The 25,284-nt window shown below is 44.6% G+C and overlaps 1 protein-coding gene across 1 annotated transcript in view; it reads left to right on the top strand.

Moving 5' to 3' along the window:
• Window positions 1-14,187: 14,187 nt before the first annotated feature.
• The window catches only part of ADGRB1 (adhesion G protein-coupled receptor B1), a 271,119-nt gene continuing 260,022 nt past the window's right edge, over window positions 14,188-25,284 (top strand). Inside the window, exon 1 of the mRNA XM_072327390.1 lies at window positions 14,188-15,288. The gene's annotated coding sequence lies outside the window, so the exon portion shown is untranslated. The remainder of the gene's footprint in view (window positions 15,289-25,284) is intronic.

The following is a 25,284-nucleotide window of genomic DNA, read 5'->3' as shown; positions in this document are numbered from 1 at the left end:
GCCATGAGCAGCCCTGGGTGGAAGGACCCCAAAACCTATCCAGATATCCCATGTGTCAGCAATAGGTAAAATCCATAGGACTCATCTCCTTTCAGGGTCTCTACCAGAAGGTGGGCCACATCACCCCCTCATTTCTTAGAGTAGCAACTGCTGATTCAAAATTTGTATATTTTGCAGTCTCCCATGCTGTGCCTGCCAGTGTATAAACATGCCAGCCCTCAGCTGTGCTAAGCAGTAATAAATCATCTGTGTGGGAGAAAGCTGGAAGGAGCACCAAACCTTGTGGGGCAGAAGTGAGGGTGGGAAACAAGGGCTTTGCTTTTCCTTAGCTAGAAATTAAAATTGGCCCTTGTCTTGCTACCGCCTGCACTGTCTTGCAGGGACCTCTCTACCCTCAGGGCTGCAGCCTCCCTGCTTGGGAAATACTGAGGTCAATAATTCACTTGCATATCTTGCCATGCTAAATAAGTGCTTCCAAAATCCCAAAGCAAATGGCTTTTGCTACATCGATGTCAGCAACGGGAAGTGGGAGGCACGAAAAGAACTGGGACCTTCAGGCAACTGTCTCCTTCATAGGTTGGAAGCGATTAAACTGCACATTTAATTGCTTTGATATATATTTGTTTTACATGAATGCAAGATTCAGCTAATCTAATTGGCTTATTCGCTCCAAAGTTGCTAACAATGGACCCTAAACTGTACATAAATGACCGTTAAATTATTAGCTATCAGAGAGATCTGCAATTGGATTTTGAATGTGAAATAAAATGAGGGCTTGGAGAGGCAATTATTATTTTTTATTTTTGTATTTTTTAAGCAGCCTTATTATCTCTACAAGAGCTTTGCTCAGGAGACAAGCATTCCCATTAGAAAATCAATAACGGAGCTGCTGTGATAGCAGCAGTAACCTGTCTGCTTTCAATTAGTGCTTGGGAGAGGATGATCCTCTTCCCCGAGATTGTCAGTGGAATTTTATACATATTTATTTTCTGGAGAAATTTGACATCTTGGCAGTAAAAATTTGGAAACTTTTGACGTTTTTACTTTTTATTACTGACCACGGGCTCTCACAGATGACGGCTTTTGGCAGAGATGGGAAAATTTGAGGTTTTTTTTCTTGGTCTTGTGTTGGTTTTGGACAGCAACAATGATAGCATGATGTACAGTGGGCAGCCCCATACTCATTCTATCGCTGTTTTACCTCAGCTACTGAAGGTCCCTGAGACCATAAGAGATGTTAGAGGGGTATCTGGGCAGTACATTGGTGAGGAGATGAGATCTGAAGTCTGCTGCTCTCACAGTTTGATCAGGATCCCACTGTATCTTGATAGAAAACAGGATGATCTTTAGGTTCAGGACTCTTAATTTAAAGCTTATGCATCATCTGATACACTGATGTGATTTGGTATGAGGTGGAAGGTCTGATTTCTACAGTTGAAACAGATGATCTTAAGAAGTTTTCTTCAATCCAGGTTGACTTTGATTTGCCAGCTCCAAATAACCTGCCACCCTGGGCCCAGACAAAGCTCGAAAGGGATATTGGGAAATTCAAAGTGGGAGCTCACATTTGCTGCTGTTTGGTAAGGCTGCACAGCAAGAAGTAAAGGAGAAAGAGTGACAGATACTCCATAGAGGGAAACAAGGTCAGCCAGATGTGTTATGTGTTATTGCTCTCTACAGCGCACTGAAAGGAGGTTGTGGCAAAGTGTGGTAACTAGTGGTAGGATGAGAGGAAACGACTTTAAGTTCCACCAAAGAAGGTTCAAGTTGGGCATTAGGAGGAATGTCTTCTTAGAAAGAGTAGTGAGGTGTTGGAACAGGCTGCCCAGAGAGGTGGTGGAACCACTGTCCCTGGGAGATGTGGCACTGAGGGCCAAAGTTTAGTGGGAATGGTGGGGATGGGTTGATGATTGGACTAGATGAACTTAGTGGTCTTTTTCAGCCTTAATGATTCTATAGTTCTGTACAGTCAGGTGTTTGGTTTAAGTTATGTGGAGAGATCAGTTCCTCCTGATGGTAATACTATGGGGATCGGTTGGGACAGTCACCTTCCTAAGTAGTTTTCATGGCATATCTAGATCATCAGATGCTTGAAATTCAAGAAAGAACGCCATGGTTGTTGATTTGTTTGAAACTTTGGCTCTGCAATTCTTGTTGCATAAGAAAAATCAAAGCTTTCTCTCACTGTCATGTGTTACCACTTGGTTGTTGACATGAAAGTTTTCTATCCTCCAGTGCCCATCACTGAACAGATGTTTATGAGAAGGGTGCATCAATATCCTTCCACAGAAAGTTTTAAAGTAGAGTTCTGACAAGATTAATTTTCTACTTCAGACAATGATTCATCTATTAGAGATTCTTTAATAGTTAATTATTAATCTCCATTATTAATGAATACCTCCGGATTCATGGATTCACACTGTAATAATGCATGCCCCTAAAGTTCTAATGTATTTGACAATTACAGAAACATGTAATATTCATTGAAGTGTAGAAGTTAGCACAGAATTTCTGACTGGGTGCATTTTGCAACCCACTATAAGTTACTTTTCTCTGTGATTTTAGGCAATTTCAGAGCAAGTGGTTTCTTTATTGCACACCATCTTGCTCGGCTAATGACTTAAAACTTTAAGTCGTGACTAGGATAAGGGGATTGCTATTCAGGAGTACAGATATGAATTTCCAGCTCCCGAGACTCAAAGTTCCTTGTTTTGAGACTTGTTTTAAGCCTGACAAAATTTTTCAGCTGAAATAAACATATTGAGATAGGTAGAATCCAAACTAACATGAATTTTTGACAAGGAGGTTGATGTTTTTCTTTTTCATCTGCAGAAAAACACCCAAACAAACAAACAAACGAAATCAAAACATTTCACTTTGATTTGCTTCCTAACAAGACGCTTCCTCTTTCTGTTTATTTATTTATTTATTTTTAATTTGAACCGATGTTCCATTTAGATTTTCTTCTGCGGTGCTGAGGAAACAACGTTTCAAATCTTGAAAGCAACATGAAGAGATTTATTGTGGGTGGAAGACAACGTTCTTTCAAACTCAGATACGCCGGTCTTGTTAGCCTGTTTGTTTGTTTTCCATTTTCAGTTAGCTGACTATTTTTTTGTTGTTGTTGTTGTTCATTTCAGATGTGCCTCCAACTTATTTATTTATTGACTTACCTTGCAGAATTGGCAGCAAAGTGAAAAAAAAAAAAAGCAACAAAAAAAACCCAAACAAATACCCAGTTATTCCCACATCTCTGTTTAACAAACAGCTTGTCACTATCTGTGCCCAGGGGTGTCCAGAAATTGCTCTAGATCTCCAGATAACATTTTAATGTATTTGAGAATAAGCAATATATAGTAGAAGTAACAACGTAGTAATGATAATAGGACGGATTTAAGCAGTTTTGGATTAGTGATGATGGCTATGTTTTCCATACAGTTTTTGAATGACTGGAGTCCTGAACCAATGTCTTTCTCAGACTAAGTCCTCAAAGAAAATTCTTCACTTTGTTTGAATATGTCACTTTTCCCCCTAATTATTATTACTGTTGGACTAGATTATCTTTGTGGTCTTTTCCTGCCTTAATGGTTCTGTGATTATAGCCCTATGCCTTTCAGACGTAGCCGTAATTGGCTATGGAGTGTACAGTAGTTGGTCTCTGATGTCACTTACGCCCCCCAGGTCTGGAGTGGAGACCATGAGAGTCCTCTTTCCCAGGGAAGCCAGGGAAAAGATGCTCTTCTAGTCAGTGGTTTGATTTTTGGATGGTCTTCTGTGGAGCCAGGATTTGGAGTCAGTGATTCTTATGGGTCCTTTCCAGCTCAGGATATTTTGTGACTCTATGATTCTTTAATTCAAGCAAGGAGCAGCTGATGATGAGATTCTCTCAGCTGAGGAATCACATTCCTTCGTACATGACTGCAGTTGATTTCTGAGTTCAACCTTGTGCAGCTTTTAGTGCATTACAATGGCCAGAATGAGGGTGCATGAAATGGAGACGGTCCTGATGTTGAGTTTCATCTGATGGCATGTAGGTAGCAGTAATGCTGTGAGTCTGTAAGTCTTGCAGAGAGGGAATGAACTATTTTTGGGGCTTCTTCTGCATCACAGCATTGAATTGACAGCATTCTCAAGTGAACTGATCCTCTGTCATCCAGCCAGAGTAATTTTTTGCCCTCTACTCAGCTCTGCCATGCCAGCTTAGTACCAATAAAGTCAGCTGAGAAAGAGGTCTGAACTTCCATTTCTGCTAGAGTACAACTTAAGGCAAACATCCTCAAAAATCATTCAAATACATCTTTTGGATAAAACCTTTTTATCCTGACTTTTGGGAACAGGAATATTTGGAACTGGCTCTGATATTGCAAATACATTTGAACCATTAAAACGCTGCCCAGAGAGGTGGTGGATGCCCCATCCCTGGAGACATTTAAGGTCAGGCTGGATGGGGCTCTGAGCAACCTGATCTAGCTCTGCGTGTCCCCGTTCATTGCAAAGGAGTGGGACTAGATGACCTTTAATTATCCCTTCCAACACAAATGATTTTATGATTGTATGATTAAACTGGATAGATGCTAGAGTCCAAGTTTTGATTTGAAACTAAGAAGTTTGGTACTCTGAAATGATTCTTCTGGAATGGTGCCCACAGGGGTATGGCAGCACTTTGTGCACCTTTATTTGTCTGTGCTACAATGCCTGACAAACAACAGTGTTTCTACCTCACTAAAAAACAGAATCCATCACAGTATTTATGCATGCTCCCCCGCAATAAGAATAACAAGGGAGTTTAGGAGAAATAACAGTCTCTTTTTCCTCCTTCCCTGTGGGCAGGAGATATACTGGCTTATTTTGATATGGCTTTGATTTGCTTTCTATTTTTGTGCTTCTTTTCTTTGAACATGCAGCTAGTGAGACTTAGGACCAGAAGACTGACTGCTACCAGCAACTTACTCCCATTTGCAACAGCTAATTACTCATCTGCCAGATCATTAGTATGTTTTTTGTTACAACATCACACTTCTGTAGAGACTTCCCTTTCATCCTTGTGCTGGGGTTCTCAACCTGTAAGAATGAACCACTTGTGACCCCACCAGCATGGGTTTAAATCAGTTCACCACTATTTGTCTCTCCTTCGTTCTCTTAGTCTCCGACTAGTTCAGCATTTACCCCATGTGTTGAAGGCATTTCCACTGGGAGCCCAACATTCTGCGTCTGATTCAAAGTTATATTTAGTGCAAAAATATATGATTCAAAAAGTAGGAAAGATTTCCCTTTGCAGACATCCATTACTGTGACAAAGAATAGCAAAGAAGTATTTTAAAACGTTAACAAAATATTTTGAAATTGTGTTTTGAGGCATAGAATTGTGATTGCTTAAAACTTCATTTGAGCTCAGGCTGATCTGGGCTGTTGTCCAGTTTGGTGATCAGCCCTCCTTTCTAGCTTTTGTAAGTAGATGCTAGTGCTGACTACTTCTTCCCTGCATAAGATGGGCTGTGTAAGATCTGAGATTTCTGTAGCCAGAAGGCTTCACACTTTCTATGCTTAAAGTCCCATGTGGATCACTTTTTAATAAGTACTGGGGAATTTATTCTTCTAGGGTTCATCTAAACCTGTGTCAAGGGAGAGAGGCATCCACTCTGCTTAATGGAGGAGTTATACAAGTCTGAAGCTAAACCCACCACCTCTCAGCTGTCTAGGGCTCATATTCCAACACAAGCAAATTTGTTCAAAGCCAGGGTCATGATTATGTGTACTTATGAAAATATTGCTACTGCAAGACCGTGGAAGGTGTTTGCTGACTTTTTGCAGATTTCTTTTTTGGTAGTTATTATTTTGTAGCTGTGTAGTATCGACAATCAAATTTGCACTGCTACAGGATGGAATAAAAATACATCTGGTCTGAATACAAAATTCTCTGCTTTTCTGGTTTCATCAGTGACCAAAAGGATACGGCCAAAAATGCATGGGCATTTTTGGCCGTATCAAGGAGCTTTCTAGTACCTAAAGGGAACCTATAAACAGGAGGGGTGTCAACTCTTTGAAAGGGTAGATAAAAGCAGGACAAGGGGAACTGGTTTTAAGTTGAAGGAAGGAAGATTTAGCTTGGATATCAGGAAAAACTTCTTTATCAAGAGAGTAGTGAGGTGCTGGAACAGACAGCTCAGAGAGGCTGTGGGTGCTCTGTCCCTGGAGGTGTTCAAGGCCAGGTTGGATGGGGCCCTGGGCAGCCTGGTCTAGTATTAAAGGTGGAAGTTGGAGGCCCTGCCTGTGGTGGGGGGGTTAGATCTTGATGATCCTTGAGGTCCCTTTCAACCCAAGCCATTCTGTGATTCTATGATTCTGTGATTCTATGAGAACAGTTATATGGGTTATATGTTAATAAGGTCATGAATTAGTATCTGAATTTCTGTCATGCTTATACATATACCTCTTCAGAAGAGATTCAAGGAAGGTGAGGGAAAAAGGAAGGTCTCTGCCTCAAAACATTTACAAAATCAGTGTTGATTAGCTTCCACTGTTTGTTACGCCTGTACAAATGTGGCAATTGTACCATTAAACTTAATATTTATCAAGAACAGGGCAGAAATGATGACTTGCAAGAGTTTTTCATGCAGCTTGAAGTAAATCAACTCAGTAAACAAAAGAAAACAAGATTTAGGGAAGGAATAATCAACCGTACAGAGTAGGATGTTCTCAGTCTCTTCCAATATTTCAAGGCAATCCTACACTCCTAGATATTTGCTGATCCTGTGCCTTTACCTTCTTTAGAGATCCTTATTCCCATTTCACCAATTGTTTGCCAAGCTCTCAGGCAGAGCTGTTTTGGAGTCAGTGATAAAGTGAAGGAAACTGAAGGAAAATGTGGCTAGGGACAAAACTTCCAGACACGAGTGTGTCTGCTTCAACTTTTTCTGCTGATTTCCATCAGTTGATCTACTCCTCATCTTCAGGCATTCTCTGTAGTCCTGCGAGATATTTATGTGGTGAGGAAATGGAAGACTGGAAGGAAATAAGTAGGGTCTGATTGTACATGTGGGATTTGGTGTAAAAAATAAATAAATCATTAATAAAAAGAAGAAGAAGAAGAAAAAACCACTTTAAATAAATAAACATGGTTCATTATATATTAAATGGACCTCTGAATAACAAAGTCTTCTTTGAAAGAAATGCAGAACAGACAAATCACTTGAGATTCAGGAAATTGCAAATGGGCATTTTAGGTCTGAACAGGTAGAACTGGGAGTACAGCTAGAGCTGGAAGTGGCTTCACAGTCATGGATCTAGGATGGAATGGGAACATCATGACATTTGGATTCTTCCCCAGTAAGACATTTGAGTGACATCAGGGAGAGGAATGGGGTGGAGAATGAGGAAATTAACAAGTGGGCTTAATGGCATAAAATCTGGGATGAAATGGCATGGAACCACAACACTTGGGTTCTTCATCATTGGGATATTTGAGTGATGCTAGGGAGAGGGAAGTAATGGGGGAGTTGGATGTACCAACATGTGGATCAATGGCATGGGATCTAGTATGGAATAGGTACACAAGGTCACTTGGGTTCTTTATCACTGGAACATTTGACACCAGGGAGAAGGATGTGGTGGGTAAAGGGGTACCCAACACACTGGACAGTGGGGTGGGGTCTGGGAAGAAGTATTGCTCTCTCTCTCTCTTAGTCTTCTTAGGACTATGCTTTACAAAGCATATAAGGAGCTTTTTCCCGCATAAATGACATAAGGGTTTTTATTTTTCTCTGATTGCCTTCCAAATTTCCCTGGTCTCTAAGCTTTGCATCCAGTCCTCACACAGCTCTCTAACCAGAAAGGAAGATGATTTTCAGAATCTGTGACTTCCCCTGAGAGGAATAGGAAGTGCTGGGAAGAGGATGAAAGTCTTTCAGTGCTGGTGGTCTTGATTGCCATTGAATTCCATAATGAAAATAATGAGATGGGTTTCACTTGAACAGCAGTATTTGTGCAAATTTATGGGAATCGAATGAGCCAAACATTTTGGGAGTTATACAAACACACACACACACAAGCACATACAAAAGGAAAAGGTAAAAAACAACCCTAGAAAACAAACGCTACATAGGAGTTGACTTGAGCTTAATATGATTTGACTGCGTCCCTTAAGCTTACTTAAACATTTAATTTTGTTCTCTTATTCTGCCTCTGAGTACATATGGATTTCATAGAGGTTTAAGTTTAACAAGGCAGAAGAAAGTTGCTTGTAATTGAAACAGGCTTTATGCACAAGTCATGATGTATTGTTCAAAACTCAGAGGGAAAAAAAACATTCTATCTGTTATAAGCATATTATGTTCAGATTAGAAGAAACAGTTACAGTGAAGGAGAAGAAGCACCTCTCCTATGAAAAAAGGTTGAGGGAACTGGGGTTGTTTAGTTTGGAGAAGAGAATGCTCCAGGGAGACCTTATTGTGGCCTTCCTAATACTTGAAGGGAGTGTATAAACAGGAGGTAGAACAGCTGTTTAAGAGGGTGGATAGTGACATGACAAGGGGGAATGGTTTTAAACTGTGACAGGGGAGGTTTGGGTTGGATATTAGGAGGAAGTTTTTCACACAGGGTGGTGACACACTGGAACAGGTTGCACAAGGAGGTTGTGGATGCCCCATCCCTGGAGGCATTCAAGGCCAGGCTGGATGTGGCTCTGGGCAGCCTGGTCTGGTGGTTGGCAACCCTGAACATAGCAGGAGGGTTGAAACTAGATGATCATTGTGGTCCTTTTCAACCCAGGCTGTTCTATGATCCTGTGATTCTATGAGAAAAGTCACCCTTCCTTAGGTGAGAGGGAATGCAAAGGAAACTGTCCTAAAATTTTGGGATGGGAATACTGAGAAAGCAGAGAAAGACCATGCATTGTCATGACGTGTTTCTGGGCAAGAGGAGAGTACATTCAACTACTGCAATAATTCAGGTAAATGTTTATGGTGAAATTGAACCTGGGAAGGTATGGATTCAACTGACTCCTCTGATTAGATCCTCCCCTGTGAATTGGAACATCTGGTGCTCTGCTGTTGCCTCATCTTGAGTACTGTGTGCAGTTTTGGGTGCCATAATATAAGAAGAACTATCAGTGAGCAAAAGAGTATCCAAAAGAGGGCTAAAAAGATGGAGGTGTGGAGGGCAAGGTGTATGAGGTGTATGTCTCTCCACTGGTTTGTTTGACCCAGAGAAAAGGTGACTGAGGGGAGGCCTCATGGTGGCCAACAGCTCCTCACAGGGGCCCCTGTAGAGTATTTACAGACACAGGGAATGACCTGTATGTCAGTACCAAGCAGCTTAACAGCCAAGTTTTTTCCAGCTGATCTTACTGATTTATGGCAGGATACAATGACAAGCAGCCTGATAAATGGCTTCTCCATGATCATAAACCGGATGCTTTCCATCATATATTATAACTGCATCTGAGAAAACACAAATGTTATGGATCTCAGTTTGGGTGAGTACTCTATTTAGTCTTACGGTCATAATATTTATTTCCTTATTCAAGAATAATTCAACCTTAACATGAAGGATTTCTGAGGTAAATTCAGTGAGCTACACATTATGAGATCGACCTCATACTTCAACATATAGAAGATATGCTTGGGTCAAATACATATATGATGTGAAAATCACACATGTTCATCCAGGAAAGCATCGCAGGAGCAGATCTTGAAAGGTGCTGAGCACTCTCCGATTCTGTTGCATTCTGTGGAATCCTGGAAGCAATTCTGGCAAGAATGAGATTTTGGGGTTGACTTGAATAACTTGAGTTGGGCTGGAAAAAAATACCATTTTTGGTCTTTTCCCCCATTTTTTCTTGGTTACGTTTCTTTTTTTTTTTTATATCATTGAGAAGTTGACTTGGATCCTTGTATATAAACTTATTGAAATACACTCACTGGGTGTTGTGGGCATGGTGGGCAAGAAGATGACCTACAGCTTTGGCTGCTAGCTGGGGGTGTTTAGAAATAGCTGGTAAAGATGCCATTATGTCAGCTATGAGTTTCATTGATATCTGGAATTTAAAATGTATACCCACAGGAGAGTATTTTCTCCTTTTCAAATGTTTTATTTAACTTTAAGTGCAAGGACAGAGGAGAGCTGAATTTGCCCCAACTCTGTTGGATGCAAATCTGCATCTATGTCAGCTGCTGATCTGATGCAAAACTGAAGCTTATGCCCCGTAGTCAAGAAGCTTACAAGTGTACTTACAAGCAGCTCCAATGGATAATATTCCTTTACTCTGTAGTCTGTATGTACCAAATACCAAGCGGGAAAAAGAACAAACTGTCTTTAGCAGGGTTCTTAGCTTTCTCTTTTGGCTAGAAATGCTAGTTCACTGAAATTAGATTTCAGTTTGTGGAAAAGGAGTGTTTTTTTGTTTTTTGTTTTTTTCTGTGATCAGCAAAAGAAAAAAAAACACAAAAAGAGCATCAGCACTTTTGCGAAAAGGAAAGAAAAAAAAAAAAGTTATTTATAATTATTTTGAGTTTTGAAAGCTAACCTCATGATAATAAAACAAACAAGCAAAAAAGTAGTGATGCACATTGAAGTACTTTGACTGGCCTGAATTAATTTCATGCACCGTGCCGAACTGCCAATATGTGAAAGCGATTTGTGAAAGTTCCTCAGGTTTTTGTTACAGTTTCGACTTCTTAAGCTTTTCCCAGTATGGAAAGTTCATTTCCTGTTCCACTGTCCAGGTATCGCCCTGTGAAAAGGGATACACAATCCTATGCAGCACTAAGATATTTTATATTTCATTCTCTGCTTGCTGGTATCCAGGTAAGAAGCTCCTCTTGCTGGGTATTTCCATTCTATTTTTTTTGCTTTGATTTAGGAGTTCTCAATCATAGTGTGTTGTGACTACAAGGAAATGAAATTCTCTTGCTCTCTGCTAAAATAAGATTTACTTGGGGAAACAACTCCGTAAATACTACGTACTGCCATCTATAGCTCTGCTTGGGAAACACATTCCCAAGGCAAGCTCTGCACATGAAACTGCTTTTCCCCATCATCAGATTAACCTATTGTGTTAACCACAGTTTTAATACTGTGGCTATCAGTTTCCAGCAGCTACTGTGGGTAAAGGCTCTACAATTATTATTGCTACTGCTATATTTAGAAGGTGTTCAGTGCTTTCCCCTTTGCAAATACAGTCTCCAGAAAGATATAAGCAAGAACTGAAAACTTGTTAAAGAGATTCCCTTTATGTATGTGTCCATTTGGGACGCTCCAGTTCTGACTTCACTAGCAGTAGTGTCATTCTGTACTCTGCAGCAATGCAGTCAGATAGTAGATATAATGCAGTTCCCTCCAGAATAAATATCTTCAATGTTTTAACAACTTCCCATTCGTTAGAATAATTTCTATCGTTATATTTATTTATTTATTTTTCTTGTTTTTATATTCAGATTTGTGATTCTCAGACCCTGGATGAACTCGTGTCCCTCTGCACTGTGGGGACATGGTTTAGTGGGCATGGTAGTGATGGGTTGATGGTTGGACTAGATGATCCTGGTGGTCTTTTCCAACCTTAATCATGAAATCACAGAATCACCAAGGTTGGAAAAGACCAACAAGATCATCCAGTCCAATTATAACGATTCTATAATGGCTCTTTCTTGCCCTCTCCATGCTTTCCCAGGTCTCACCAGTATGCCAGGCTGTGTTGAACTGGTAAGGCTGAAAACCCAGAGTTCTGCAGTGAAAGGATGTCTCCCTGTGGTTCAGTATGTTTTATTTTAACCTATTCATACCAAGTGTGAATTTGGCCCTACCAAATGTGCATTTGACCCTAATCAGTCTAAATTTGACCCCACAGTTCTCAATATAAAGAAGCACTGAAATTATTTTCCTCTTGATATTCCTCCCACTGTTTGTTTGGAGGAAGACTAAGAATAAAAGGGGCCACACACTATAGGGATTATGACTGAGTTATGTTGGTAGGATGGGAGGAAGGGGTTCACAAATTCGGCTTTTAAGAGACCTGAGGAGCTGAGTACATCTTTTGTTCTGCTAATGGACTTGTCTGTACTCAGGAGTATCCTGCAGCAGTGAGTTTCACAGATCCCGGTACTCAATGGTAGAGCTATTTCTTCTTAATCCCTTCACAAGTGTGCAAAACAGAAGGAACTAAGTGGGTGACTGCCTTTAGTCCCGGCAAGCACCGGCTTCTCACATGCGCTGCTCAACCCCAATCCTCCCTGGAGGGTATACAGTGACAAACAGGGAGATAAACACTCTCATCGCCGTGTATTTAAATCTGGGGGTCTTGTTCTTTCACCTGTTCAACGAGCTTCATGGAACTCCCAATGTAGGGCTGCAAGAAATGAGCAGCAGTGACTTTTTCTTTACATTGAGATGCATGAGATTTCCGACATGCCCTATGGCAGCGGTTGAGGCTTGTAAACAGGCTTTTTGTTAAATTAAATTAAATTAAATTATTTTTGTTTTTCCTGTAGTACTTTTTGACGCTTTTTCCTTTTGCTGTGCTTCTTTACTCTGTAACATAGGAGAGATCCAAGCTGTACCCTGCTCCACCCAAGCCTCAGTGCAAGGAAAGCGAATACCCCCCATCTGGTCCACCACCTGAAGTCATGGCTAAGATACCCCAACAGGTCTCACAAATGCTTTGCGTGGGAGCTTTCTGCCACCCCCCTTGTGCTTCCCACTCAAACACACTGGGCAGAAAGAAGAAATCTTTGGGTGACTTGGAGGCGCACCTCTCAAAGGAAAAAGAAACCAACCAAATAAACTCTTGAGACGCTGAGGAGAGAAAGGGAGGGATTCCCATTCTGAGCATGCACCCTGCTAATCCAGCATAGCCGCCTGTCGGCTGAAAATATGCATTTCAGGCTCCATCTGCCCCTTTGCTCCAGTCCTTGCTTTGAGACTGGAGATATCACAGATGCCTTTGGCCAGCAGTGCTGCAGCGCTGGCTGGGGATGACGGAAGGCTGGATTGCCAGGGTTTACTGTTCAGCTCCTCCAGATGAAAGATTTTCTCTTTTATTTTATTTATTTATTTATTTATTTGTACCTAGAAGTTTTGGGGGAATAAAAAGGGGTTGGCAGCGTGGAGAAGAGGATGAAAGGGCTGGATGTGAAGAAGGGAAGGGAGAAAAGCCAAAGGCAGGGAATGGAGGCAAGAAGGAGGGGAATGGAAGTGCCCCTGGCGTGTCCATGGGGAGGGGACGAGGGTGATCATAACCCTCTTTAGAACAGAGGGAGCACAGATGAGAGTAACCAGCATCATTCTATCATTCTGTGATTATAGCCTCCCCACAAGGCAGGTCCGTGCCTTTCCAGCAAGGATGGAGGTTGCTTCTGAAGGGAAAGGAGTAGCTTTCCTCCTCCTGGAGCAGGAAGGGTTAAAGGCAAGGGGCAGGTCTGGCAGGATGCTGGAGTCCCCTTGCTCTCTTCCTTTCTCCCTCTCTCCCTCTCTCTTCCCACCCACCTCCTTCATTAAGGTCCTCATTACCGGGGACACCTTTCCCAGGCTGCAAACTCAAGAAGCAGCACCTTCACCCCAAAGCTGCCGGGATACAGAATGGACCTCTCCTCCCTCCTCCCCCCCCCCTCTTCCCCCCCTTTCTCCATCTGCTAAAGCCTGAAAAACACCTTGAGGGTACTGCACTGGGATGAGAGACCTCTCCACTACACACCAATAGCCATGCCTTGGTGAAGCTGGGAGGAATGCTAGGAAAGAGGTTTAAATGAATAAATACACGCATACATAAATGGGAAAGGGTTAATGGCTGTTGCTGTTCACTGGCATAACCGTGGTGGGAATCCATGACCACCGGGGGGGGGGGAGGGGAATGGACAGAGCGGGGGGAGGTGTGCATGGGTACATCCAGCCCCCCTTTCCGTCTGCAGGGTTGGAAGCGGTGTGTTGGGGGGGGGGGGGGGGGGGGGGGGGGGGGGGGTAGTGGAATGAAAGGATTTCTGCCCCCCAGCGTCCTGTCCCATGTCCCAGACTTCTTAGCGGTGGATGGGGACCAAGAAAGCTCCATCCCTCTCTCCCTCCCTGACCCTACACATCCCTCTGTTAGCACCTCTCTCCTGCAAGTTTGGGAAAGATAGGAGGCTGAGCCCCACCGCCTCCTCTCCCCGCCTCCTCCTCCTCCTCCCCACCCCCCCCACCCCACCCCCCCCCCACCCATCACCTCTGACCGCAGCTCCCTTTTCACCTCCTGTCTCCCTGCTTAGGGCTAAGTTGTCCCGGGGAGGCTGCGCTGCCCGGTTGCCAACGTGCATCGGCATTTTCTGGCTCTTGTGCTCCATCCATCCTTCCTTACTTCCTTCTTTCCTTCATTCCATCCATCCATCCATCCATCCATCCATCCATCCATCCATCCATCCATCCATCCATCCATCCATCCATCCATCCATCCTCTCCTCCTATAGGCGAGCGGAGCATGCCCGATGCAAATGCTGTGGCACTTCGGGTCCGTGCCTATAGCCGCCTGTTTTACAAAGCTCCGATCCGTGCGTGCGCGTGTGGATGTGTGTGCGTTTCATCCCTCCCTCCCATCCCTCCCTTCCCCTCTCTCTCTCTCTCTCTCTCTCACTCTAATGTGTGATCTGGAAAGCTTATAAAAGCCTGATGTAATCCTTAATGCAGCCCCTGGCTACAAAGACTGGATCTAGTTTCACAGAGAGAGATTCAGAAGCAGAATTTAAAAAAAAAGGAAAAGGAAAAAAAAAAAGTGGGGGGAGAAGAGAGAGAAAGAAAGAAAAGCAGACGAGTGGATTTTAACCAAACATATCTTTCTGGAGAAGACCCGTTCTCTCTCTTCACTGCTGGGAAAGCTACTCAGAAAGCCTGCTGTATATTTTTGGGAGGGAAGAAGAAGAGAAGACTTGATTGCTTGGATCTAATGCTTTGCTGGCTTTTAACTGCGTTTTTCCGCTCTCCTAAGGATTCCTCAAAACCCGGCTTAATTATTTTCAGCTTTTCTCTTCCACCTGCCTCTCTGCAGAGACACCAAAGGTTCACCCTTCCTCTCCCTCCCCACTCCCATTTCTTTTAGAATATTTCCCCCCCCAACCCCCCCTCTTCTCCGTTTGATATATACATATATATATATATAATGTGTATGTATATATATATGTAGAGGCAAGAGTGGAGGGAGAGTGAGCTCTGCCTTTTGGACTCCACGCGCTGCCCAATGTTGGGTTGGTTACCCCTGGATATGTCGCTGCTTTCCATTTGGAATTTGACAAAGGGAAGAAGGAGGATATAAAACCTGGGGTGCTCCGCAAGGTAAGGGGCTCCCGACAACCCTTTCCTTCTCCTGAGGAGGGGAGGGATGGGGACTTCTCCGGGATGCGCGTTGCCGGGTCCCTCCATCCACTGGGGGGTGAAGCATCGGTGGGCACCATCTCCTATTGCTTTTTGCCCCTAGAAACAGCACCCGGAGGAGGTTTTCTTCCCCCCTCCCTCCCTTACCTTTCCCCCCCCCCCCCCCCCCCCCCCCTCGACTCCGCACTGCAATTTGGAGCGATGGAGCATAATTGCTCCTTGCCATGGGAAGTTTTAACTTTCGTGCATGCACAGGACCCGCAATGCACGAAAGTTAAAACTTCCCATGGCAAGGAGCAACTTATGCTCCATCGCTCCAAATTGCAGTGCGGAGTCGAGGGGGGGGGGGGGGGTTGGTAAAGACATTTGTGTCCTGGGGTAATGAAACAAGGAGCGGGTTGTTTCTGGGGGAGAAAGCTTGGGGGCATCGCTGCACGGAGCCGCAGAGTAAAGCCGGGCTGTACTGCAAAGTGCTGCTAATCTGCGGTGGTTCCGCGGGCTCCGGAGACTCCTCCATGCCTGCAATGTTGGCAAACAAAGTCTCGGAGGGAAAGGCAGCTGCGTGCTCCGGGCTTGAATCCTGCCCTTATCTGCCCCTATCCCAGCTCTTTGCTTACCTCGTCTCTCATGGAGAGTTTCTGGGGGACCGCTCCTTGCTTTGCCTCTCATCACCCTAAGACTGGAGGCAGTGGGTCTGGGAGGCAAAGAGCTCCCCCCCCCCAAAAAAAAAAATACCCAAATCCAATGCTGTTTATCAATGCTTTGCTTCACACTGTGGGAGAAAAATCTCTTTTAGCCTATGGTAGAAATCAGAGTATTAGACAGATAACAGTGCTCTGGGATCTCAGGGTATGCTGGCACCCAGGCACAGCTTAACTCTTTCCTATGGGGATGGGGGGAAAGAAGGGGGGGAAAGAAGGAGTCTCCATCAGGGATGCGTAATTACAAAGCATCTTGTTCTGAATCACCCTGTGTGGGAATGAATCGCAAAATTTGTCTCTCCCTCTTCCCCCACCGCCCCCTTTCCTTTCACGGCCTGACATTCGCTGATGGAGGGTGGCTTGTTGATGCATCTCCAGACTTTTGCAGAGAGGTATTTCAGCCATGGCTCTGCCAAAGCTGGAACGAGAAGTAGGGCTGGGGTGGTGGGAGCAGGTAGATGGGTTTCAAAGGGACTTTTCTGTGTGGTTGTGCCCCGCTCTTGGCTTCTACAGCATCAGTCCCTGGCAACTGAAGGCACCAGGTTGCAAATCAACTCTGTGAGGTACCTCCAGCTTGTGACTCATGCTCGTAGCCCTGCTTCTGCCCTGGCAGAGGAAACAACCCCTGTGAATCATTTGCACAGAGAGGAGTGCAGTGGGGGGAAATATCAAGGCAAGGTCAAAGAGATGCAGGGCAACAGGATTCCCCCTCTTACATCCCTGACCATCCCAGTCCCTTTTCTAGCTGAGGCTTCCCAGGGCTCAGGCTCCATCCAGCTCCACCACGAGCCAGCTGACAGCTGATGGCTGAGGGAGGAGGAGGAAGGTGGAGGAAGAGCAAAGCTACTTTGACAGATGTCAAAACCTGCGCAGTAGCGGAGCAAAAATCACAGTGCCTCAAAAGCTGGAGCCACCCTATTGGGGTGCCCAGGGGAGGTTGGGGTGCAGTCTGTATGGCCCCTTTACCTGTTGATTTGCTCCAGGTTTGCTGTCTCCTGGCCATGCAAAACCTAAGGAGAGCCAAGAGGGATGAGCCCTGGAGTTGACTGGCGACCTCCGCTGCGTAGAAGGGAGGAATGTGTATTAATGATGATGACTCTGCTTTGGCTGGTGCTGAAATATCTGTATTATCTATTATCAGCTGGGAGACGAGGCTGGAGGCTTCGCAGAGCTGGGATCTCATCCAAAGCACGGGCTGCTAAAGGAAACAAACAACTCCCCGTGCATGTTAAGTGGGTTCCTAATTAATTAATGACTCATTAACCTGGGGCCCCAAATTCCATCCAGCACCTCACTGAGGAAGAGGAAGGAGGTCACAGAGTGGCCACAACTGAGCCAGACTGAGGCTGGAGACAAGTATAGTGTTAGGTATGGTGGACATGGCTCTCAACTACAGGACAGGGTATTGATAGGGAGGCATGGGTTGCGGGCAGCAGATCCCCTCTCTATCTTATGGAAGGGTGCAGCATCCTTTCTGCTAACTTCAGGTGGGGAGGGAGAAATGGGAAGGCCAGGCAGGAACAGGCAAGGAGCAGCACTCCTGGCTGTTCCCATGGCACTTGGAATAGCAATGCAGAGCCCCAAGTGCAGGGATAGGGGCTTGAAGTCTCTCTTCTCTTCCTTGAGCTCTTCGTGCCAACACTGGTTAGTGACTGGGGAAGGACTGGCTGCAAAGCAGAGAGGGTTTCTGTCAAAGATGGGAGACAGGGGAGGTGTGCTGGACCCAACACCCAGGCTGGGAAGTGTCTGTGTGTCATAGGCAAAGGGGGAGCTCGTAAATTCCACTCACATCCTGAGAAACGGCCAAAGGGATGCAAGACCACCAGTCCACCCTATGGAGAACCCTGCTGGGGTGAGGAATGTACGAGGAAAGGGGTTGCATAGCTTTACCCTGTATACGTCCCCTTTTTACAACCACCCCAAACTTCGCCCCCCTCTTCGCCCTCCCCACAGCATCGGGGCTGTCCCACTCTCTCGAGAGAAGTCTGGGGGGCACCAAAAGAGAATGTCAGGATCCCCCTGGCCCCACTTCTTTCCCATCCCAAGCCGTTTCTCGCCGCGGGGGGAGCAGTCGGGGGCGGCCGGGGCTTGCGGCGAGCGGCGGGGAGATGGCGCTCGCAGCCCGGCGATGGCCGCCCGCCGCCCCCGGTGCGCACAGATGGATGCTCGGCACGGCCCTCCGGAGCAGTTCTCCCACCCTCCCTTCCACATTCCCACCTCGGAAAATAAATTAAAAACAACAACAATAATAAAAAACACCCCCAAATCCAACAAACAACTTGCAGTCGGGGCTTGCAATCGCCCTCGACGTGCTGCCCCTCAGGAGTTATTCCCCTTCTTTCGGTTATCACCTACCCATGTGCTTTCTGTGTCTGTCCATTCTTGTCCCCCCCCTCACTATTTATCCACATTGCTTCTTTCCCACATAGTTGTCCCCCCAATACTTCTCCCTGGTATCAGCATCCCTCTGTGAATGTAAGGTGCTGCTTGAGCAGCTCTGGGTGTGCAAATGTAGTGTGTGGGCACAACTGCAGCTCTGCTCATCCCTGTGCCCAAGATGGGGGAATGCAGCCTCCCCAGCCCCAAGAGCTCACTCTGGGGCTGCAGGTGGTCTCTCAGACCCTACACATGGATATCTAAGCACTCTTCTTGTGCCCAGAGTGTTTTCCAGCAACGATTAGTCTCAGTCATTGGTCTGGGTGGGGAGGATGGTGATGGAGGGATTTCCCATGGCTTTTCATTCCCTTCTTTTTGGGAATAGAGAAGAACAAGCAATTCAATCACACAGTCAAATTCATCTCATCCAAATTCACCTCCTCCTTGAGCAGAAGTGTAGCATGCAGGAAATCCCCTGTCATCATCATTGATACCTGTTGCAGTATACCAGCCCAACTCATTAATTAGCTCCAGGAAACCTGTGCTGGTAAACAAATGAGTTAAAGTCTTTCCCTGGGCTTGATCCTGGGTCAAGGGCTGCCCAATTGCCACCTTTCCAGGATAGGTGCAAAAAAAAAGAGCAGAGTATTTTCTTCAAGATGGATGACAGACTGTCTCTGTAATTACCTCTCCTCCTCCCCTTGGAAAAAAAAATCACATTCCTGTGTAAGCCTTTAAAGCACAGGGAGCTGCCACCTGACTTGGTGGTTTACAGGGGAGCATCTTGCAAATTTGCAGCAAATATTGAAACAGCTCAGTGTGGTGTCAGGTTAAATGCAGAGGCTCCTGGTGCATCTCATCATGTGTTCTTCTTGTAGCTCTTGCCCCAAGTCTTTGGGGCTTTTCACTTGCCTGGGTTATGCAGGGAGGTGCTGGGATGAAAGTGTGCTTACAGCTGTGACTTGCTAATGGAGGTTGCTAGCCCACCCATATGCTCAGGTGGATGAGGGGTTTTGAGAAGTAAAGCAAGGGAAGAAATGGGATGGGGCTAAGGTGGGGAAAGGGGATTTCTCTGCCGGGGTAGGGTAGCAAACTTCTTAGCATTCAACCATGTTTCTGACAAGGAAAACAGTATTCTAGTGTCCCATCTGCACTGGAGAGACAGAGTCCATTTCCACGTGGCCCTTCAGATCCCAGATCCACAGGGGACTAGATCTCCAAATCCTAAACTGCCGCACCAACGATCTGTGGCAATCCTTGCTTTTCCAGGTTGGAGTCAGTGCAGACCATAGAATCATGCAGTCATAAGATCATACAATATCCCAAGTTGGAAGGGACCCATGAGGATCATTAAGTCCAACTCGAGTCATCCTAATCTACAGCATCCTCCAGAAGGTCCCATCTACCTTGCAAACCTTATCCACCCCATTGCCCATCCCCAAGACAATATTGGTGGAATTTTCTTACTAAGTAAAGAACCATCAACTGGAATCCAAAATTCTCACTTGGAGAGCAATCTGGCAAGCCAGCTCAAGTGGAGGGTATCCCACCCTTTCTCTTAGGTGCACTCTGTGTGATGGTTGGCTCTCTAATATGGTTTGCAGTAGCGCTAAGGCTACAAAGCACAACATTTGTTAAATAAAGAGGAAAATGAGCAGCAAATGAGGCCCCTTCAGAAAGCCTGTTCGTCACCACGTCTATGGCTTAGAAATCCCTCTCGGTGCCTTTCAGAGAGAGGGTTTTGTATTAGTCTGATTATGCTGAGATAATCTGTCATGTTGCTCCAGGAGGCTCTCGGGGGAAAGGGGAAAAAAAAATAATCAAAAAATAAAAAGAAATAAAAGGAAAAGAAAGATAATGTTTTAAATCAGAGGGCTGCTAGATTGGCGACTCTGTCTCGCAAAGACACACATCAGTGCCCCCTTTATGAAAATTTAAATTGGTTACCTCTGTCGGAGAAAATGAGAGATTTGCTGATTTTAATTTGTTGGAGCGGATTGTCCCCCCAACCAATGTTATCAGAATCAAACCAGGGTTTGATGTCCTACCTCCCTCTGCATTTTTTCTTTCTTTTCTCTCTGAATATTTCTTTATAAAGCATCGATCGAGGAGTGGCCAGCTGATAAGGAATGAGTGACTGAAACTGCAAGGTTTTTCACATAACAGTCTTATGCCTTATTCCTGGGACAAGGGGATCTGGGGAAAGAAAATGGAATTTGAAGGCAGGATGTTACAAAAGCCTTCTAAGGAAATGACTTTTTACCAGTTTGGAATATTTGTGGAGGCAAAAGTAGAAACAAATGGCTGTAATCTTACGTGATGCACTCTATATTAAGCTGATATACGTATCTGAAGCAAAATACGTGTAATGTGAAATTCTCCTTCCAGTGAGCATTGTGGGTTTTCAGGATGTGTTTCACTCCACGTAGAGCTGCTGCTTGCTAAATTAATGTGGCCTGAGACAAGGACAGAGGAAATTTGCATGCATTCAGGACACCATTTTGTGCATGTCATATGCATGCACCAGCATATATTATAGCCAGGTTCTTTTCCTGAAGATCTAGTTTTGGCCTGAGGATGTGATATCTCTTCATTTCAGCACTCCTGCCTATATGCTCACCTTGTCTCCTGCTTGACATTAGGCCTTCCTAGATGGAGATTTTTCCTCAGTTTCTGAGCTCATCTGACCTATAACAAAGTATTTGCTGTTTACAGAATGACCCTACATTAGGACTGTCCCATTCCTGGAAGATGAACCTATTCCATATTCATCAAGAGTTCTCTATCTAAATGCTTTTGGGACAGGGCCCATCATGATTCCCGTGCTAGAATGGATTTTGAGCTGAACACTTTATCTCTGTCCCATCTGTGCTGTTGTCTTCTTGTGAATCTCTCAGCTGATCATTTAAACTTTCTGCTCCATAAAACACAGAAAGCTTGAACTACTCAAGGCAGAACACCATGGTTTGATTTTAAAAGATGCTGTGGTGCAATCCCCACCAAGGGGAAGATCTTACCCACTGCAAGTTGCAGGGCAGAGGTTCAGGTCACAGTTAATTTAGGTGTTGGCCACACTGTACGTTGGTGTTTTCAGCTATTAAATGGGTCTGCTTGTCTTCTTCCTTGCCTGGTTTTGTTCCCCAGGCCACAGAGGGACCCTGTGCCAGATGGACTTGATCATCAAAGAATAAATCCTTCCCTTCGGATTATGAGAGGAAAGAGATCAGTAAAGGACCAAACACAAATCTACTTCCTGTGTTTTGACTGTGCATAAGTGTCTTTCCTTAAACTTCCTCCCAAACCATGTTTCCTTACCCTTTCTTAATCCTTATTTTCTTAATTTCTCTCTATGATTGAGGGTCTGGAAAGTTTTGTTTCTCCTGGATCAAGTACATGCTTTTCAGGATATTTCTTATAACACATCGTCCTGCAAAATGCTTTGCTGTATGGTCCAGTCCGTTGATATACAAGCAGATTAAGCCCAGGGCAGGAACGTGGTTTATACTACATATTGTTTAGTAGCAATCTAACAATGACTGTCTTCTTCTTGAAACAAATATCTGCTAGTTCCTGCAAATGAAAGTCGATGCACCTTCAGAAAGAAATTTGTCCCAACGGGGTCTTTTGTATTGAAAGCCCTGTTGGTAGATTTATTCATAGTGCAGGTCTGTTCCCTTAACAAGTCAGTTATTCATTGGCCATTGCTGGAGGGTGTGCGGGATTTATGGTCATAGTCCTGTAATCAGATATTTTGTTATAAAGGGCTTTGCCACTGTGGAAGGTTTGAATAAATCAGTATGCAGCAAAAATTGATCCTCTCACAATCTATTTCTGGACTCAGCTCCTGATTTACGAATGCATTCCCCCTTCTAGAACCCTGCTGCTTATGTCTCTGCATGCCCATGCTCTGGTCAGCTCTACCAAATCTTTGTGTTAGTAGTGCACGTGCACACACCCATACCAATTTACACAAATGCATGTTTTCTGAATGTGATTTTCCTGCTGACCACAGTTGAGATGCATACTGTTGTCATTTCCCAGACCAAAGACATGTTTTCTCTGTCACCTAATTTAAGCATTTAGAGTTTGGAACAGACTGCTTGAAAAGGCTTTAATCAAATGCCAGTGAAGAAAGGGAAATCTGATTTTGAGTAGCTGCGCTGATGCTTTAAGTACTAAAGAGCTTGGCTTGCTAATCTCCACTTCTCAGATGTTGTTCTACAATCTGATCAGACCTATTGAGCTGAAAGCAAGGGTTAATTACAGAAAAAAATCTCCTCAACATCTCAACATTACACACACAAAGAGAAGGGCAAGGGTAAGCACCTTGATTTTTGGTTGGTGCAAGCTCACCATGTGCAGGTGATTGTAAGAGCCTTCCATTCTTGCGTGTTCAAGTCTCCTTGGAGGTTATTGCAGCAAAACCTGCAATTTTGATGACAGAAATCACAGATGGGAGGATAGAAAGATCTCAGTAACCCAGCAGCTTGTACCCCTGCTGCTTGATAGGTGTTTAGTGATGTTAAATGATCAGTGGTCAATGGAGAGACAGAACTCAGTGCTCAGGTTGAGCTGTCCTGGAATCTATGCTTGGAAAGGAGTTTGGCAGTGGTTAGTCGGTGTTCTGATGTGCTGCTCTCACTGTACATGGGGCAGAGCAGCTTTCCTGGGAAGCTTGGATGGATCTAGGGATGGGCTTAGATTTTGGAGAAGTCACTGTGTTAGGTGTACCCTAGTGAATACAACCAGCCTGAAAGAGTGTTAAGACATTGTGATAAGGGTTATCTCCATAGAGCACCCCTGGAAGGACATACAAATTCTTGTGGGAGAGGATGGTGGGTCTTGGAGCTGTTCACACTTCAGCAGTCAATGGATGTGATATAATGCTGACCTTTCAATTATTTAGCATGGCACTTGCAGGTCAGCCACGAAGGCACCTGAAGGAATAAGTCAAGAGCCAATGTATGTTTGCTTCATATTCTGAATGCTTTTTTAAAAAAAAAAAAAAAAACAAAAACAACAAACCAACAACAATATGAGCAATGCAAAAAACAAGTCCTGTGTGACTTGCTTTTTCCTGCCAGCTTGGGGGGTTTTAGAAATGTTAATAGGGAGAGCAATGCTGTGGGGACTTCCAGATTCTCCAGATGGAGATGATTCTGCTACCAGCAGGAGAGATGGTGACAGTCAGAAGCACAGCAAGGAAGGCTGGGAGGGCAAAAGGGAAGCAGGGAGAGATCCCAGCAAAATGCCAGTTAGCTGTGGAATCCATTTCAGTATGATACATAGAAATATTAGGAAGGCATCCTGTGCAGCAAAGAGTTGTCATGGTTGCAGAGGTACCCAACACACCCCTCTAGGTATGTGCAACTGCCTGTCCATGGGCATCTCTTGCAAGCATAGAAATGCCACTGGAAGGGCAGATAGAAGCAATTCTATAATAGGGCAGCCACAGTCCAGAGCCTTACCTCCTCCCAAGACCAAGGAATATGAAGGGTGGAGAGCAAGGAATTGGACTAAGCAGTTTCCAGAGGTCCCCAGTCTTAAGTACATGTGATTCTGTGAAGGTGGAACATGAATGCTGTGAGGTTTTGATGCTCCCATTGGATTCAGATGCTTTCAGGGGCTGCCTACTTGATTTGACTTGTATATGGCAAGCAGAAGGAAAAAACACTGGAGGCTGTGTTTCAGTACATACTTCAGGATGGACCATGGTGGGACTCTACGGTAGCATATTTTGGGCTCTTTGCTGGGACAAAGCCCTGCATGGCCATTCTGTTTCTTTATCTGACTGTTCTCTGCCTGGGAAGGAGTCCTACTATATTCTTCCATTGCCCTGAGTTCTGAAACCCTCCTCCCCCCCCTCCCCACCTCCCCCCCAAATAGAACATCCATTCTTGTTCTCACGTAAGCAAAGAAAAGAATGAAGGAAGAAGAGGAAACTCAGGATATTAAACATCTCCTTCCTATCTTGAATACAAAACGCCAGTACCTTTATATGAGAGCTCAAAATGCTTTCCATTTTCTGTGGTGAGGAGAATGTGGGACAAAACAGTGATTCTTCACACCTCCCTTCCCTTGTTCAAATCATCTCTAGAAGTGATAGTTGGATCTAAATAGGACACGACTTTTCCCAGGCCTGGAGTTTGTTTACCAGACTCTGCTTCTGTGCAAGTGACAGTGCTGGGAAGTGATAGGAAAGCTAAATACAGCTTCCAAACACAACTAAACACGTCAGATGCTCCACACCAGACATGGCTGCATTTCACATGGACTGAAAAAAATCTTCCTGTAACTTCCTGTACTCATAAATGCAGTTTATGAACTGTGAGGTGCACAGCATGCTGTAGTGATGTGGTTATTAAAACCCCAGCCTCCCACCTCAAATTACAACTCAAATGCTATGTTTGTTTCCCACTTAATGCTGGCCCTCTGAGGTTTTCCTTTAGCACTAAGCCCTTTTGAAGTTGCTGTTGACTACAGAACAGACAGAGTAATCTCCCCATGGAAGTTATTTGTAGTTGTGGGGGAGAAGAGGTGGAAAGAGATCAGTCACCCTTGTGCAAGTGCCAGAATTGGGGTGGAAGATTAATGATGTTGCTCAACCACACTTTCTACTCAGGGCCCAGTACAGCATCCTGCCACTCAGATGTCCTTTTCTGAAGCATCAGTGTGTCTGTCACAACTCCTTAGACAGTCAGAGAAGGGATAATTGGAAGGGGGCTCAGATGTGCAAATTGGCTTTTGGTCTGGAAGGTGATTCCAGAGGTGTAATTGTAATTGCTGGCTACTGAGTCTCCACTTATACCCTATTTTCTCTGTCCTTGTGGAAAGTAGCCTGGCTGTTTCCTGAGTAATCAACAGGGCAAATCAGTTGAAG

Source organism: Excalfactoria chinensis, chromosome 2 (assembly GCF_039878825.1).
Source record: "Excalfactoria chinensis isolate bCotChi1 chromosome 2, bCotChi1.hap2, whole genome shotgun sequence".
NCBI lineage: Eukaryota > Metazoa > Chordata > Aves > Galliformes > Phasianidae > Excalfactoria > Excalfactoria chinensis.
The sequence above is the reverse complement of the archived record's forward strand: the minus strand, read 5'-3'. Positions and strand labels throughout refer to the sequence as shown.